A 16,164-nucleotide genomic window follows, 5' to 3' on the forward strand; every position below is an offset into this window, starting at 1 on the left:
AATTTATAGAAAGTGAAAAATATACCATATATATATCAGAATAGCCATATTCTGAGAGGAAAAAAATACGCAATCCCTCAACTAATTGTCCAAGTACAATTAAGGGCAAGAGAGAAGTAGGTCGCAAACAAATGTCGTGGCTATAATGGAATATAAATAAAGAAAAGACAGACGTCTGGCCTTAAGATAATTCGCCAACGCACTCTAGGCACTATATAATAGAAATATGCTTTATTGTCACTGAAAATTGTACAATTTATGGACAAAGCTTACAAGAAGTCAGAAAAATAACACAAACAATTTCAAATTTACTGAAATTACATAAATCGTCAACATCACAAGATAAAAGATAATAAAATAAACAAACTATGGCAAAATTTAAATAAATTGCAAATTATATAATAAACCCTTACGAACTAATAAGTTTAACTTCCTGCAAGTGATATCCAAATATATATAAAAATACTTTATAATACTTTATAGTTACTTGTACATAAAGGTACTGCAATTTCTTAGTTATTCGTTACAAAACTCTTCCACTGAATAATAAGGTCTTTCAGATAGATAGGCTTTTGTCATTTCACGGAACTGTTGCAGATTTGGTTGTAAAGGGAGATGGTTGTATAATTTTTTTGCCGAATATAATATAGAAGAAATCTAGTGGACGGGATCGGTAAATATTCAATCAAAGGTTGAATTTCTGGTGTAGTAGACATGAATTAGTTTTGCTGGAAAAACATGTAGGTTTTTACGAATTAACCAAACAGTTTCTAAAATATATAAAGAGGGAAGAGTTAAAATCCCGTGATTTTTGAAGTAGCTTCTGCGATGTGTCATTCTACTGAGGCCAAAAAGATACCATATTGCTCTTTTTTGTAATTTAAAAATAACATCAGATTGGGCAGCTGTACAAAGGAAGACCGTATGGAAGATGAGACTTGAACAAAGAAAAATATGATATTTTGGAAGATACCAAATTGATTTCCTTTGAAACAGATCTAATTGCATAGCAGGCTGAGGCTAGTTTCTTACTTAACAAACCGATATGAAGGGACCATTAAAGTTGCTGTCTATAAAAATATGTACCAAGAAATTTTACAGAATCAACGATACTGATCTGGCTCTTATTAAGAAGCAAGTGTTGAAGAGCTCCTTTATAGGTTAATGCTACTGTCTTAACAACGTTAAAAGGGAGTAAATTACAGTCGGGCCAGGTTTTTATTTTAAGTGGATCAGAAGTTATAGTTGCATGAAGAGTTGCAATATTAGAGTTCCTCCAAGTGATACTGGTATAATCAGGAAAAAGAAACATTTTTCCGTCGATTTTTAAGTTAGCCATACCATTTATAAAGAAAACGAAAAGTAGGGTACCCAAGACTGAACTTTGTGGTACTCCACATGCAATGATTTTGTCACTAGAGGCAGTATCATTTTCTCTAACTAGTTGTTTCCTTTTTTCCCAGTAAGATTGGAGCAAATTCAAATAAATACCTCGAATTCCGTAGAAATTTAGTTTTTTTTATCAAATTGTCGTGATTTACACAATCAAAAAATTTAGATTCATCGATGGTTCCAAAGTAACCTTCTTTATGAAGTTAATATAAGAACAGAAATATATTTCGAATCGGTACTTGGAACGTGAAGTTTCTAAATACAAGAGAGTAGGAAATCAGAAAAGATATTGTAGAAAAAAAAATCAAACAGATGAAGCAATACTTGAAAGTAGTAAAGTATACGGCAGTATGCTGAAGAGATTGGATTACCGATCAGAAAAGTAAGTCCCTACTCGCAAAAATTATTTCTACATCGAAACCGTCCGGATAGACGAAGCCAACCAACCTGAAGAAGTTAGTTGAAAATTATGGTACCTTAATAAGTTTGTCATAGTAGTATTTATGATTGAAAATAGTGTGTTTATGTATTGACAGCGAAAATGGCGATACGGCTTTTAGATATAAATAAAGTAATGTTTCATTCGCACGCTTACTTTACTGCTAAAAAAGTCAATGGAAGCTTTTTACGGCCAGTTCCGTGCATAAACGTGTGTGTGTGATGCATTGTATTTTAGTGGGACAAAAGTATGTGAAACAAAACTCAAGATATTATTTAATATAAAATGCGTAAAAAAACATGTTTTTTTTTTACATGTTTAACCGTTACAAAAGATGTTAATTTTTGGGAACCATGGGATGATAATCAGTTGAAATTTAAAAGTTTTTCGTCTATCTACTTCTATAAGATGTGCCCAGAATGTCCGCCATTACACCCTGGCATTTGTTTTCAAAAATACCATACATTGCAAGACTATAACTGTAAAATAGATTGAGACTTTTTATAAAGAATATATACACTAGTTTGTAATTAAGTTCAACTTAAATTTAACTTACGTTTGCGTTTAAAAAATGCTAATAAAATTTAAAAATAATATGAATTCTTTAGAATAAATAGAAAAAAATAGAGCAATTTTAAATAACGTTGTTAGAAGTATTGGATTGATTAAACGGCGACGACTACCTCAGTACACTTTCATGTGTCAAACAGTGACACGTAGTTCAGTCAGTGGCGCACCCAGAATTTGTCTGAGGGGGGGGGTTGAAATTTTTTTATGCTACCTCCATTTTGAGACCCTAAAATTTGGGTTTTAGTTTTAATTAAAAGTACTAAAGATAGCAGTGCCAAATATTCAGGTATCTATTATCCGGCCTACCAACAAAAACCACCCTCTTTTACTTGTGAGCAGTTGACTGTCGCACGTACCGAACTCCAAAAGTGGGGTGGCCGCTGTAAGGCTGACGACATTTTTGGACACTCCCTTCTCTTATCTAAATCTTATCTATTGTTCTGAAGCTATTTTCTTGTACCATTTTAAGGTAATTACTACTTTCATGGGAATAAGCCACAATTGAATGTTAAAATAAGTTTATTGACGTTTGACATTAATCCAACTTGTAAATACAATACATTTTGGAGACGGCTATCGCCGTATTCCCGTTCTCCTCCGCCTCCGCCAATCCTCCCGGTCCAAGGCATGCTTCTCCTCTAAACCTCTCAATTCCATCGCTCTTCTAACTCCTTCATTCCATGAGCGTCGAGCTCTACCTCTTTTTCTTCTTCCAGGGGGCTTCCATTTGTGAAGTTTTTGGGGCCAACGTTCGTCAGACATTCTCAATAGGTGTCCAATCCATTTTGAACCTGTTCTTTCTATTCTGTCAGAAATAGCATTCATGTTATTTCTTATAGATTCGTTGGTCTTCCATTCCTGCCTTGATGTTCTAGAACTTCTTCTCAAATAATCCATTTCAACTGCCAACAATCTTCTCTTCAGGTCTGCATTAATTGTCCATACTTCAGAGCCATAACAAAAAACTGATTCAACCATGGTTTGCCCTATTCTTTTTTGTTTCTTTTGGAACTGTTGCGATCCCACCGTAAGGAGTTCAGACAACCTACAATTTTACGTCCCTTATTAATTCGGTGTCTAATTTCGGTTTCTCCCAAGCTGTACTTAGCAATGAGTACACCTAAATATTTATATTTTTCCACTTGTTTGATTTCCATATCCTCCTCTATCAACACTTCAAACCTTGCATCTGAATTGATAACTAAGTATTCTGTTTTCTTCATGCTGACTTGTGACCCCCATTTTACATATTCTTCACGGTATAGACGCTTCATCATAAATTCTAGATCATAAGAATCTTGAGCTAGGATGACTTGGTTATCCGTAAAGTTCAGGGAGAACAGTACGTCATTTCCTATGGTGATTCCCATTCCCTGGCAGTGGTTTTTCCAATTTTGGAGGACTGCCTAAATAAATAAATTAAACAGTAAGGGTGACATACTGCATCCTTGTTTTAGTCCTTTAGTTACTTTTATTGGCTCTGATAGTCTATTTCCGATTTTTAGGTAAGTAGTGTTATCTCTGTATACTTCTGTGATTATTCCTAAAAGGTATGGACTAATGTCGAGTTTTTGTAAAGCTTGCCACAATTTAAGTCTTGGAACTGTATCATATACCTTTTTTAGATCGATGAAGGCTAGATGTACTTCGGTACCAACCGCTATTCGTTTTTCTATTAATTGTTGGAGTATAAACAAGTTATCAGTGCAAGATCAAAGATCAAAGATTCAAACATCAATAAACTTATTTAAACCTTCAATTGCGGCTTATTCCTATTAAAATAGTAATTAGATCTTATCTCTATCGTTGACCCGGTTAGTGTGTCTCTATCTCCATCCCTCAGTACTTCCCGTCATCTTTCTTACAGTCACAGGGTTTATACCTATTTCTTTATACACTCTGTTTCTCTCCACTGTACGTCCAGCATTGGTGGAGTGATCAACAGTGAGTAACAATGTCGGAATATTCGCAGTATAGGCATTTATCTGTATCTGTCTTTCTGAACCTATGAAGATAGGCTCTAAAACAGACAATCTACCACACAGTCCCTTAGGCTCGAGATCAGCATCTTGGTCCACTGGACAACATCTTCCTTTAGTGTTCCACTCTTCTTGCCATCTTTCCATTGATCTTTCCCTTTCTTCTTTTTTTATAGCTGTTGTCAAATGCTCTCTTCTTTCATAAAGATGTCTCTTTTCTACCGCTAACACATGTAGAGGAACACAACCCGTGATAGTCCACAAGGCCGCCGCAGATACAGTCCTGTAGGCGCATGCTACTTGCAACAGACTCGTTCTGTCTACTTTTGCAATAAACCTAATATTAGGTATCTATATCTAAATATAGGGAAGTAGGTACGGTGCCGTAATTAGTACCTACAGAAGAAGACGAGGATAAAACCACACAAAGAAGTCCAGGATGCCGAGAGGACAAATAACCAAGAAGCTGGCAGTGCAAGTGCGGGACGCTGAAAAAAGAAGGCTAATATGAATCAGATACTGAATGAAAGGTTACTGTTTATTATTTTTATTAGGCAATAAATGTTTTTATTTTTATTTTTATTTTTTATTTTTATTTTATTATCTAAATATAATGAAAAATATTATTAATTATTGTGTATTTATACAATAATTATTGTGTTCTACATATTTAAAGTGGTAATTTAATTATTCAATTAGCGTTTTGGATTTTTTGTATTGTGTGTGAAGGACAAGTTACATTTTCCTACTATTCTTATATATTTTTTACTTTATATGCCGTGGGGGGTGGGGGTTTTAACCCCCAAAACCCTTTCCCCCCCCTGAGTGTGCCGCAGTGTTCAGTAGGCATATAATACATGTCAACGACTTTACTCGTCATTGCGTTTGTTCGCAAAGGGTTAAAACTGCCTCCTTACCATTATGAATTTAATCCCATTGAACATATTTGGTGAATATGCAAAACTTACTACCATGACTATATTTAATGTAACGGGTACTGTAACACAATAGATGACAATAGTTTTGAAAACATGGCAAGAAAGATTAAATACTGCTGCAATTTGAGAAAAAAGTTTAAGTATATATGAAAAGGTAATAGAAGAATGTTGCGAAGCAATTAACTTATTCATCATTTACAACCCAAATAAGGATTCCGACGACAGTAATTCTGAGCAGTGATCTAATTCTTGATTACACTGTTAGGTAATATGTTTTCATTTTCTCATTAAGGAAAATTTTGAGTGTTATTAAATAGTTACTTAATTTAGAAACAATACAGTTTGTAGGTACTTTTGTTCTCTAAATGAATGTAAAATCATCGAGCAAAAAGACAAAAGAGGGAATGTAAAGGTAGTGGGGGCAAAAATATTGTTAGACAGGAAGTGCCATCTTGAGAGGCCACATTAAACAAGGAAAGAGAGACTCTTTCCTTGTTTAGGAAATCAAATTTAGTTGGGTTATGTTATTGCTGATGTTATTGTTTGTCCCAACTGTCACATGAAAGATTATTTGTATTTTCTATTGAAGTTTTTTAACAATTGTTTCACATTTTAGACTATTATTGTTATTATTTAATTAAAACTTTATTATGTTCTAGTGTTAAAAAAAGTGTATTATGTATTAATATTACGTAATATTAATATTATGTAATATAACAAATAAATAGATAAATTAGAACCCCTACACCACTGTATGATTATTGTGAAGTGTCATGAAATTTAAATTTGGCGCATTTGCATTTTCGGATATGTCCGCCATCAGAGGCCACTTTTTGGGTCTCCTTTTCATAACGATTAGATTCCCTCTTTTGTCTTTTTGCTCGATGTGTAAAATACATTATCAGTTAAAACTGTTTTTTTGCTTGTCTTCGACAGTGCTTTAAATATTGGGCTAATTTGCTATTATTAACTTTCTCAGCACAACGGACCGTTTAAGTCAAACCTTTCATTCATAATCCAAAATAGTCCTAAATTCGTTAAATATACCTTAGGTCGATCTTGAGTAGTGACAGAAGACAGACAAACGGATAGACAGTGGAGCACGAGAAAAAATAAAGGTTATCAAGACTGCGAACTTTAAGAGTAATGCTGGAGAAAGAAAACGAACAAACTGGATGCATATGGCTCAGAACAGAAGAAAATGGCTACTTTTGAAAGAGACTCATATTCTACAATAACCGCAACGGGCGGAATGGTGATCTTCATTCCGAATTATTTAATAGACAACCCAAATATTGAAATTTGCCAAACAGATTGAAACCGGTTGAATTGCCAAAGATACTTAAATATTTTTGTTTACCGAAAATTATTATGTTTACTGAGAACTACACTATGAAACGGGAAAGTTTCACGGACGACTGAACAAATACTTGTTATTTATATTTTAAATCCGACACTTATTTTTTCCCATCTATTCGTGTAACTTAAACCTCCTCGCGTTGTTGGTTTTCAAACTCGTTTCTTTTCTTTCACTCAAATCACTTTATGAAACCCTGACACAAACACATTAGCAGTCCCTGGATAAGCAAACCGGGCCTACACAGAATGTTCAAAAGTCTTTGAGGATTTTGAAAGATTATCTCTTCCATGAAGAAATAAAATTCCAAAAGGCCATTCAAAAAGTGTATGTATAGATAAAATCCCTGACAATAGTCATAAAAGACCCCTTATCCAAAGCTCACCCCACTGCAATTAAGGTTAAGGGTGGAGTAAATTAACATAAATTTTATAGGAGTATGGCCCGTCGAGACATTTTATTGTACATAAAATTGATAACTAGATATTTCAACGACTTTCGCCTTGAATAAGTATCTTCTGGGACGTTCCGAGGCATAATTGAATAACCTTTTTTATTTTCTAAGCTGATATTAAAATTTAAAATGTGTTATTTTATTATTCTCTTCGAGTATCTAATGGTTCTCATCTTACATAAGTCGTTATTTCAGATAAAATGTCAGTACGTTTGGAGTTTTCAAATCTTTATAATTGAAAAATTGATTAAACATAATGATAAATTCTCACTTGAAGTTGAACACTAGGATAAGTAATTTTATATGAAATTTTTGTTTCCAATTTTGTCATATTCATATTTGGGAGAATTATAATCAATAATGAGATTTTCTCATTTTCGTTTCTTTAAATTATTTCGAACCGGTTAATAAGATTTAAGTCAGTTGGTGTAGGTGTTTAAGCATAAAAGTGTTTAGTTTGTATATTGCTGCAGTGATATTAACGTGTATTTTCATTATATTTACAGGATGTGATATTCAAAGTTTTAAATGTCGTTAAGTCGTTTGAGTCTAAATGAATTAGAAACCTTACTGAATATGCTTACAATTACTATGTCAATAGAGATATTAAAAAAGAAGAAGTGTCAACATGAATATATTAATTTCTACTACATATTTGTAAGCATCTTCACTAATTTCATTAATTTGAAAATAAGATCTGTCAGATATCCGAGATTAACGATTCAGCATAAAGGTAGAAGACCAAACTGAGCAGTTGACAATAACATAGCGGAGCACACTAGTTCGCTTCTTCTTCTTCATGTGCCATCTCCTCTAAGACGGTTGGCAACCATCATGGCAATTCGCACTTTCGATACCGCTGCTCTAGTTCACTCCCAAGGTCAAAAAACCCCCTTACATACTAGTTCGCTCCGAAAACCATAACCTAGTTCGCTCCCGTGGTCAAGCGGATTAAGTAGGTATTTATCTATTAAGTTCTAGGAAAATTAACACCGGGAAAATAGGTACTGCGGCTTTTGTATTTTATATTAGAAATTATATCAAATATTGGTAGTTACATATTTATATAAATACAGTGATAAGCGGCAAAATAACGCAAACGATGGAAAACATATGAAGTTATAAGATAAAAAAAAGGAAACTATTAGAGATAAGAAATTTAGCTATAGAAACCTATAAATTTACATTCTATTCACTGTTTCCCACCTTTAGACGTATCAGAGGAGGATGTAACTAAAACTGTCACTGTCACAGCGGTAGTTTCCAAACTCTTACGTCTAAAGGTGGTAAACAGTAAATGAATATAAATGTAAATGAATGAATGTAAATTTATAGGTAAATAAATTTCGCTAAATTTCCCGTCTCCACTAGTTTCATTTCTATTTATCTTACAACTTAATATGTTTTCCATCTCCACTAGTTTCATTTCTATTTATCTCACAACTTAATATGTTTTCCATCTTTTCGTTATTTTGCCGGTTATTAGCGCGCTCATTTCTGTTATGTATTTTGAAAAATGTTAGTGATTGATTTGGAAATTATATTAGAAATCTTGAATTGTTTTTAAAAATTACTGAAATAATTTTTGTGCCATTCTAAAATATAGGTATAATAAGAAAGAAATACAGGTGTAAAAACTAACATAATATGGGATATTCCCTACCATTACAAAATTAAACAAATATAAATTAAAATGAGGCATTTATTTCGCTAGAAATCTAAATGAAATACATTTGACAAAATCAAATCTACTAATTTTATTTTGCTTTAATTCCGCTATTTTGTGATCAACAAATTTTTGACGCTCTAGACGATTCTATTCATTTGTATTCTGGAGATATATTATAAATATAAATGGAGATTATAAATATAAATAACTTTAAAGAACTTAATGGTATAGAACATTACTTTCATCAAACAAACAATTACATTTACCTATCTCTACTTCATTGGATAAAATCTGTCTCCTCAAGAACTTCCCCGTTTACTGTTAAACAATTACAATAGTTGACTCGAGTTCTCCAATCAACAATACAAGATAGTTTGAACCATGTTCTTTCAACCATCAATTAATAGAGTACCGGCATGTAAGTAATGTTTTATTTATTTGTTTATTTATTAATTCATTACAGTTTAATAGACTATTTCACCAATTTGTGGGTCTTACCTTGTCTGCTTAAACATTTTATTCATTTTTTAAAAACCACAGACATGTAATATTGGCATAATTACTGTAATTTATATAATTTATATCACCTATCTTTGTTTTACCTTTATTAGACAACACCCTAATATGGGTTTATTATTTTCAGCATTTAATTAACTTTGTATCGTGACCTGAAGATGCTTTGCATATTGTAGAAAGCGAAACCGGTCGTCTGATAGTTAAATTAAATTGATTGTCAGTAAGTCTAATTTATTATTTCTTTTACCTTTTTATAAACCATTATATTAATAAAAGTTAAACAGGAAAGCCATCAACGATAACTAAAGCTAGATGTTTTCTAATTGGGCAAAGTTCCGTGCACTTCGTCCAATGTACGATGACCGTAATCGTCCTACTATCGAGAAGACAATTCGCACTGTGGTGGATAAATTTGAGTCCACTAGCTCAGTAAACAATCAACCAATATCCGTACGTTGACGAAACGCAAGATCTACCGAAAACATCTCCACTGTCCGTGAGAGTGTGCAGAAGAATCCGAGGTAGTGGATTTCTCGTCTCTCACAAGAACATTATCTTGCACCTGTACAAAATTCAACTGATCCAGGAGCTAAGGTAAACAACTATAGACAACGTCGTGTTTTCGCTGAGTGGATTGTAGAGCAGTTGCTAATTGACCCTAATTTTCATCAAACAATCATCTACAGCGATGATGCCCATATATTGACGAGTAAGTACATTAACAGAGTTGTTTAATTTGGGACCATAACAATCTAGATGAGGTTAAAGAGCGTCGAATGCATTTCGAAAAAGTCACTGTTTGTTGTAGATTTTGGGCGAGCGGTGTCGTCACGCCGAGCGCTGTAGGTCGATGATTACCAACTTCTTTTGACCTAAACTGGATAATATTGACACCAACTATATGTAGTTATAACAGAACAGTGCTACGTGCCACACAGCTTAAGCCGCATTGAACATTCTGCACGAGCTATTTGAAGTCATGTTTTTTTTTTATTCGCAAATCAAAGCACAGCGGCCGTCAAAGCCAACATTCCGCGTTTTCAAGGAGGGGCTGTTCCCTTTTTTTGCGGGAGCTTTTGAGGGAGGCGAGCAACGTTAGTTGCGGGTGAGTGGTTTTTTGGAGTGGTATGCGGCTATAGCGCAAGGGCTTTGATAGTTGTAGTGTAGAAGAGGAGCGCTATGGGAGAGAATATATACTAGCCAACCAAGCCATGAACAGAAGGTACAACCAGTGTTACCAGCCACACTAGGAACGGCTCTGAATTAGTGTTTTTGACGTGCAGTTATTTGATCTGCTATATTTGAGGGGGATTGCTTGGAGCAACCTTCGAGCAACATTATGTCATAATACTTACAACGGAATGGAATTTTTGTGTGGGGGAGCCTAGTGAGTGTATGCCCTCGGCGGTGGCAACGAGTCCTTAGAGTTAGCTCTGTTGTTGGAGCTAGCTATTATGGTAGATTCGCAATTTAATGAATTAGTGCTGACAGATAATCTGCTTCATCATGTACTTTTTAAGGATTTTCCTTTCCTTGAGGATGTCACAATGGCTTTGTTTTGGAGATGGTGTAGTGGCGCGTAGACACAAGTCTTGTATTCGATGATAGGCCTGATAAAAGTCTTGTAAGTGTAGAAGAGAGTTTTATTTGAGATATTTCAGAGTTTCCAGACTGCGCACGCAGGAGTCTAGTTCTTTTCCTTACCCTGTCTAGGGTGTTTTTAATGTCAATGTTACAGACGAGAGACCTGCTAAAAGGAACTCCCAAGTAGGACACCGAGTTTCTGAAATCGAGATTTTCTCCTAGGAGGGCTATCTGGTTCCTCCCAACATCGCAGCTGTAAGGAGATTTGATTAAACCTTTGATCGCTCAAATTCCGCCTAACTTATGTGCCAAAATCACGGAAATTTTGATATTTTTGATGCGCGCCATCTAGCGAAAAGGCAGCGTGAAGCGGCTTAATTTTTTTAAAACCCCGAGTGGTTGAGATTTTCACAGAGTGTCGTAAATAGAGCTTGGAATCGTTATGTCACGAATGGTGTAGCCTCATGTGTTCATGGTGGAGGGCGACACGAAGTACCAACCCTGTTGATGACCGATATATGCGAATTAATGCTAGACATAACCCAACCGTATCAACAGAACATTGCTTAACGTCACTGAAGGAATAATTTCAAACCACACCGTTAAGCGTAAAAGCAAGAAGACGTTTATCTCGTCCAGTACTAACCAGGGAATATCGCGAATTGTAAAGACTATGAGCTAAAGAACACCGCAACTGGACAATCGACAAATAGAGAAACTGTTTATTTACAGATGAGTGTAGATTTCGTATAAATAATTCCGATGGTCTTATTTTGGTTTGAAGGGAACGAGGAGAGAGGTATAATGAACATTATAGGGTGCCTACAATTGCTTTTGGGAGGCTCTATTTGCGTTTCGGGAGTTATTTGTTTTGATAGCTGCACCGACTTATTGGTTCTGACCAGTGCTGCGATGACGGCTCAGAGATATAGAGATATGGTTTTAGAACCAATTATTGTACTATTGCGGGTGCAATCAAAGAAAGTTTTATCCTTTTTGACGACAATGCCAGTCCCCACCGTTCAAGAATTGTGAACGAAAAATTACAGCATCACGCTATTGACAGAATGGAGTGGCCAGCCCGGTCTCCAGATATGAACTTTATGGAACTTGTCTGGGCCGCTAGAACACGACACCTTAATGTGTTAGATAATCCTGTGAATACGCTCCAACATTTAAGTGAAGCTGTGAAGACATATGGACAACTTTGGAGCAAAATTTTTTGAATACAATAATTAAGAGTATGCCCAATAGAGTAAGAAGTTTAATTCGTTCACGAGGAGGTCCAGCAAAATATTAGATTTTTTATTTAAGTTTTGTAGGCCAATTACCTCGTTATTTTGGATTTTGTATGGACTGCCTAAAAATGTCATTCTAATCAGTTGCTATCGAGGGCCCATAGAGACTTCTTCTCTTGGGTTGGCAACCCCAGGCAGTCTCGCGTTATCATGATGTAAATCTGTTTAAAACTAAAGCATCATTTAAATTTATCAACAGACATGTATTAATTAACAATTTTAATAACATTTAAAGGGTTTTTACCCACATATTTAGTGGCTTCACTCATGTATACCTGGAAAGTAGTCAACCACATGTTCTTTAGGGCGTAGGAAATTTCGAGACTAAGCAGGTAGCGACTAAAATTTAATGGCAATTTTCGACACCAGCCCCAATTCCCGTTTTTATCTTACAGGTATATTCGACACCAAATAAATATAGCTGCGACATAAATAAAATACCATAATTAATTAATTTATTTATTTTAATAAAAGTAATGTGCATTTTATTTCTTTATAACTGTAATAATATCTAAATATAATACAACTAGTACCTAATTTTTGTACATTTTACCGTTAATATACTTGTATACAATGATTTATTTGCTATTATAGGAATGATAAGATACAGCTTTTATAAAATCTAACCTACGTATTTGTTGGGATCGCAGTTTATCCATCATTTTCTCCAAAAATGGCAATTTAGCTTTAATAGTAGTATCTTTGATTTTTGCTGGTATATGTAAACTATTTATTTTGACATAAGTGTCTACTTGAAATTCTTTTAACTTTTCAATAAAAATAAAAATAGAAGGATGTGTTGAATAAAAAGAAGAATTAAATCTCGAATGAAAGGATTCACAGGCATTTGTGGTCCTCGCAATAGACGGATTCTGATTAGACCATATGTGTGGTGGAAATAGAGCGCTATCGAAAATGTACTTTTCCAGTAAATAATCTGCATATATATCAAGTGTTGCGTTTATAGGTTTATATGACATTAAATCATAAAGAAAGCATTCTTCAACTTCTGCTGGATTTAAATAAGTTAAACCAAACGTATGCCTTAACCATTTTCCAATTTCTGAATTTGTATCCTTATATTCTTGTACCAAACCCAAAGATTGAATTTTTTTAAACCAGTTTTGGTGTAAGTGAAAACGGCATCCACTAATTTTTGCATTGGGCCACATATACAATAAAGCACAGTGAATTGCTTTTTCAAAGTCCACAAATATTTCAGTTGGCTCTAATGATAGGATATGGAATGGCTCTAAAGAAAATAAATTTTTGTATGTCATTGACAATTTGTCCTTTAACAAACAGTATGCTAAAGGAACATAATGTCCATTTTCCAAGCCATGTATAGTAAATAATTGTAGAAAATATTTGGTACTGTATGAAAATGTACCATCCATATACAAAGTTTTTAATTTACACAACAAACGAATATTTGTCTCGCATGAAAATACAATTACATTTAATTCAGGATGATTTAAAAACAAAAAACTTTCATTGCGACAGGTTTTAGGAGAATAATTACTAACCGCGTTATGGACTTCTGATATGCTTCTTGGTAACGGACCTGGTAACAGTTTACGACGACAGTTGTAAATGTTCTTTGTTATGCTAGCTATGTCAAGAACCGTCAGCAAATTGGCATCACACTCAGCAACAGCAGTTCTTGTAATTTTGGCAGACTTTTCCGATATGTCCTCTTGGGCTTTTCTTTTACATGCATTGGTTACCATCTTTACTTCAAGCTTTTTTGGATCGGCTTCATGATTATGTACCAAATCACTTCTTGTGATGGTGAGGTCCTCACAGCCTATTGTAAACACTTTTGCGGAACACTTAGTGTTTCTGCAGCGCCAAAATATCTCGCCGCTTTTTAACACTTTCTGTTTCGAGAACGAATGATGCTCCACCACTAATAAATCTCGACCACGGGAACTTTTTATCAAACTCATTTTTTAAATATCCGTATACGTGCACAAGTCAACGTCAAACAAGAAATAAATTACAATTGAAATAATTTAATGAAAAAGACAGAAAAGATTCGATTTCACGTTCAAAGCGTCTATGTATCTATTGATACGTATTTCGACTTAAAAAGTCTCATCAGAATAGTTTTTATAGCCGTTCTTAACGTGAAAAATAATCTTCTCTGTCTTATTAGAAGTAACAATAACATGACTTCATTATGGACGCAATAGCGACATCTGATAGAAAAATCGGTAAGATAGTTTCGAAACAAATTCAGATTTCTGCTTTAATCTGGAGCATTCTAAAAATTGCAAGACATGGCCAGACGATGATAAAGATATTAAAAAGAGACATGGGGAATCTAAAATTTGCATTCCACGACATGTCTATTCATCTAGGCAGAAATCCTAACGAATTTGTTTCTCGTACTCATACAGAGTAGATCCGAATAAAATGAAAAAGACAGAAAAGATTCGATTTCACGTTCAAAGCGTCTATGTATCTATTGATACGTATTTCGACTTAAAAGTCTCATCAGAATAGTTATTCATAGCCGTTCTTAACGTGAAAAATAATCTTCTCTGTCTTATTAGAAGTAACAATAACATGACTTCATTATGGACGCAATAGCGACATCTGATAGAAAAATCGGTAAGATAGTTTCGAAACAAATTCAGATTTCTGCTTTAATCTGGAGCCTTCTAAAAATTGCAAGACATGGCCAGACGATGATAAAGATATTAAAAATATTAAAAATAATTGAATGAAATAATTTAGTCACAAGTACACAAGTGCCACGCCCCCCGCCGTGACAATAAATATTGGGAAAACCCGCTTGTCCTGCTTGGGTGCAAATGTCCATCGCCGCTAATTACCTACCTACCTGCTTTACGCCGCGGTGTCGAAATTTCCTATAATAAAATTTGACCCTTCGATTACCCCAGGTACAAAGACAATTTGGTGTCGAAAGTTCGCCTGCCGGTTCTTTAACCTTGGTCAAAATTTAATATTTACGTTTGCTTTCATTAAAGTGTTAACACTTATTTCAGGTAACAGCACTGATGATGGACTTATTAGCCCGCAAAAGTTCTGCGATGTAATCCGAAAGGGAATATATATACTTTTTATAAAGGATTTTTTAAATAAAAGTTTTTATGATTCATGGTATACAGTCAACTACAGGAATATCATTTTCCTTGTGGACATAAAGATACATTTAAAACTTTATTGTCAAAATTACCCCCTTATTACCGGGGGTACTAGTTATAGATTAGATCCAGCAAAAACTCCCCGTTCTTGATCCATTTTCTGTTTACTCGTAGGATATTTTCTAAGAAAATTAATATCACCAATACATCTCTATACTTCTCGAGTATCAAAATCAAAGGAAATTTAATTGGTTTATTATGTTGTATCTCCGCAAATAACTTTTTGGAAATAGGTAACCGAACTAATTCGCACTTTCCATATTTACAATTATTGTCTGTGTATTTACAGAGGATCGAATGTTACAAACAAAAACAGAAAATATTATATTTTATTATTATATTAAAACTACTATAAAGTATCACAATAAATTTTTCCACAATTTTATTTATTTAGTAATTTGTTGTAAACAAATTTATCTCTAATGTCAAATTAAAATATTCAAATGATGTTTATTAATACTTGTACGTTTTATAAATATTTAAATAAACATTTATTTATTACAGTTTTTATTATTTATGTAAAATAATATGTCATTGTTGCAATAGATGTTTTGAAGAAGCCACATCGTTTTTTCTTATTTTTTTGACTTCTATATTTGTGTTATAACAACAATTCATTATTTAATTAACAACATAGGCGTGGCCATAGCGGCTGCTGCGTAATTTAAATTGTTCACTTCTAGAACCAACTAATATGTAAACATTCTGAGTAGTATTAAATAAACGAGCTACTGAACTACAAATTAATAAATAAGTTAAAAATTGTAAAATTATAAAAATATAAATATTTAATCC

The sequence above is a fragment of the Diabrotica undecimpunctata genome, chromosome 2 (assembly GCF_040954645.1).
Source record: "Diabrotica undecimpunctata isolate CICGRU chromosome 2, icDiaUnde3, whole genome shotgun sequence".
NCBI classification, from domain to species: domain Eukaryota; kingdom Metazoa; phylum Arthropoda; class Insecta; order Coleoptera; family Chrysomelidae; genus Diabrotica; species Diabrotica undecimpunctata.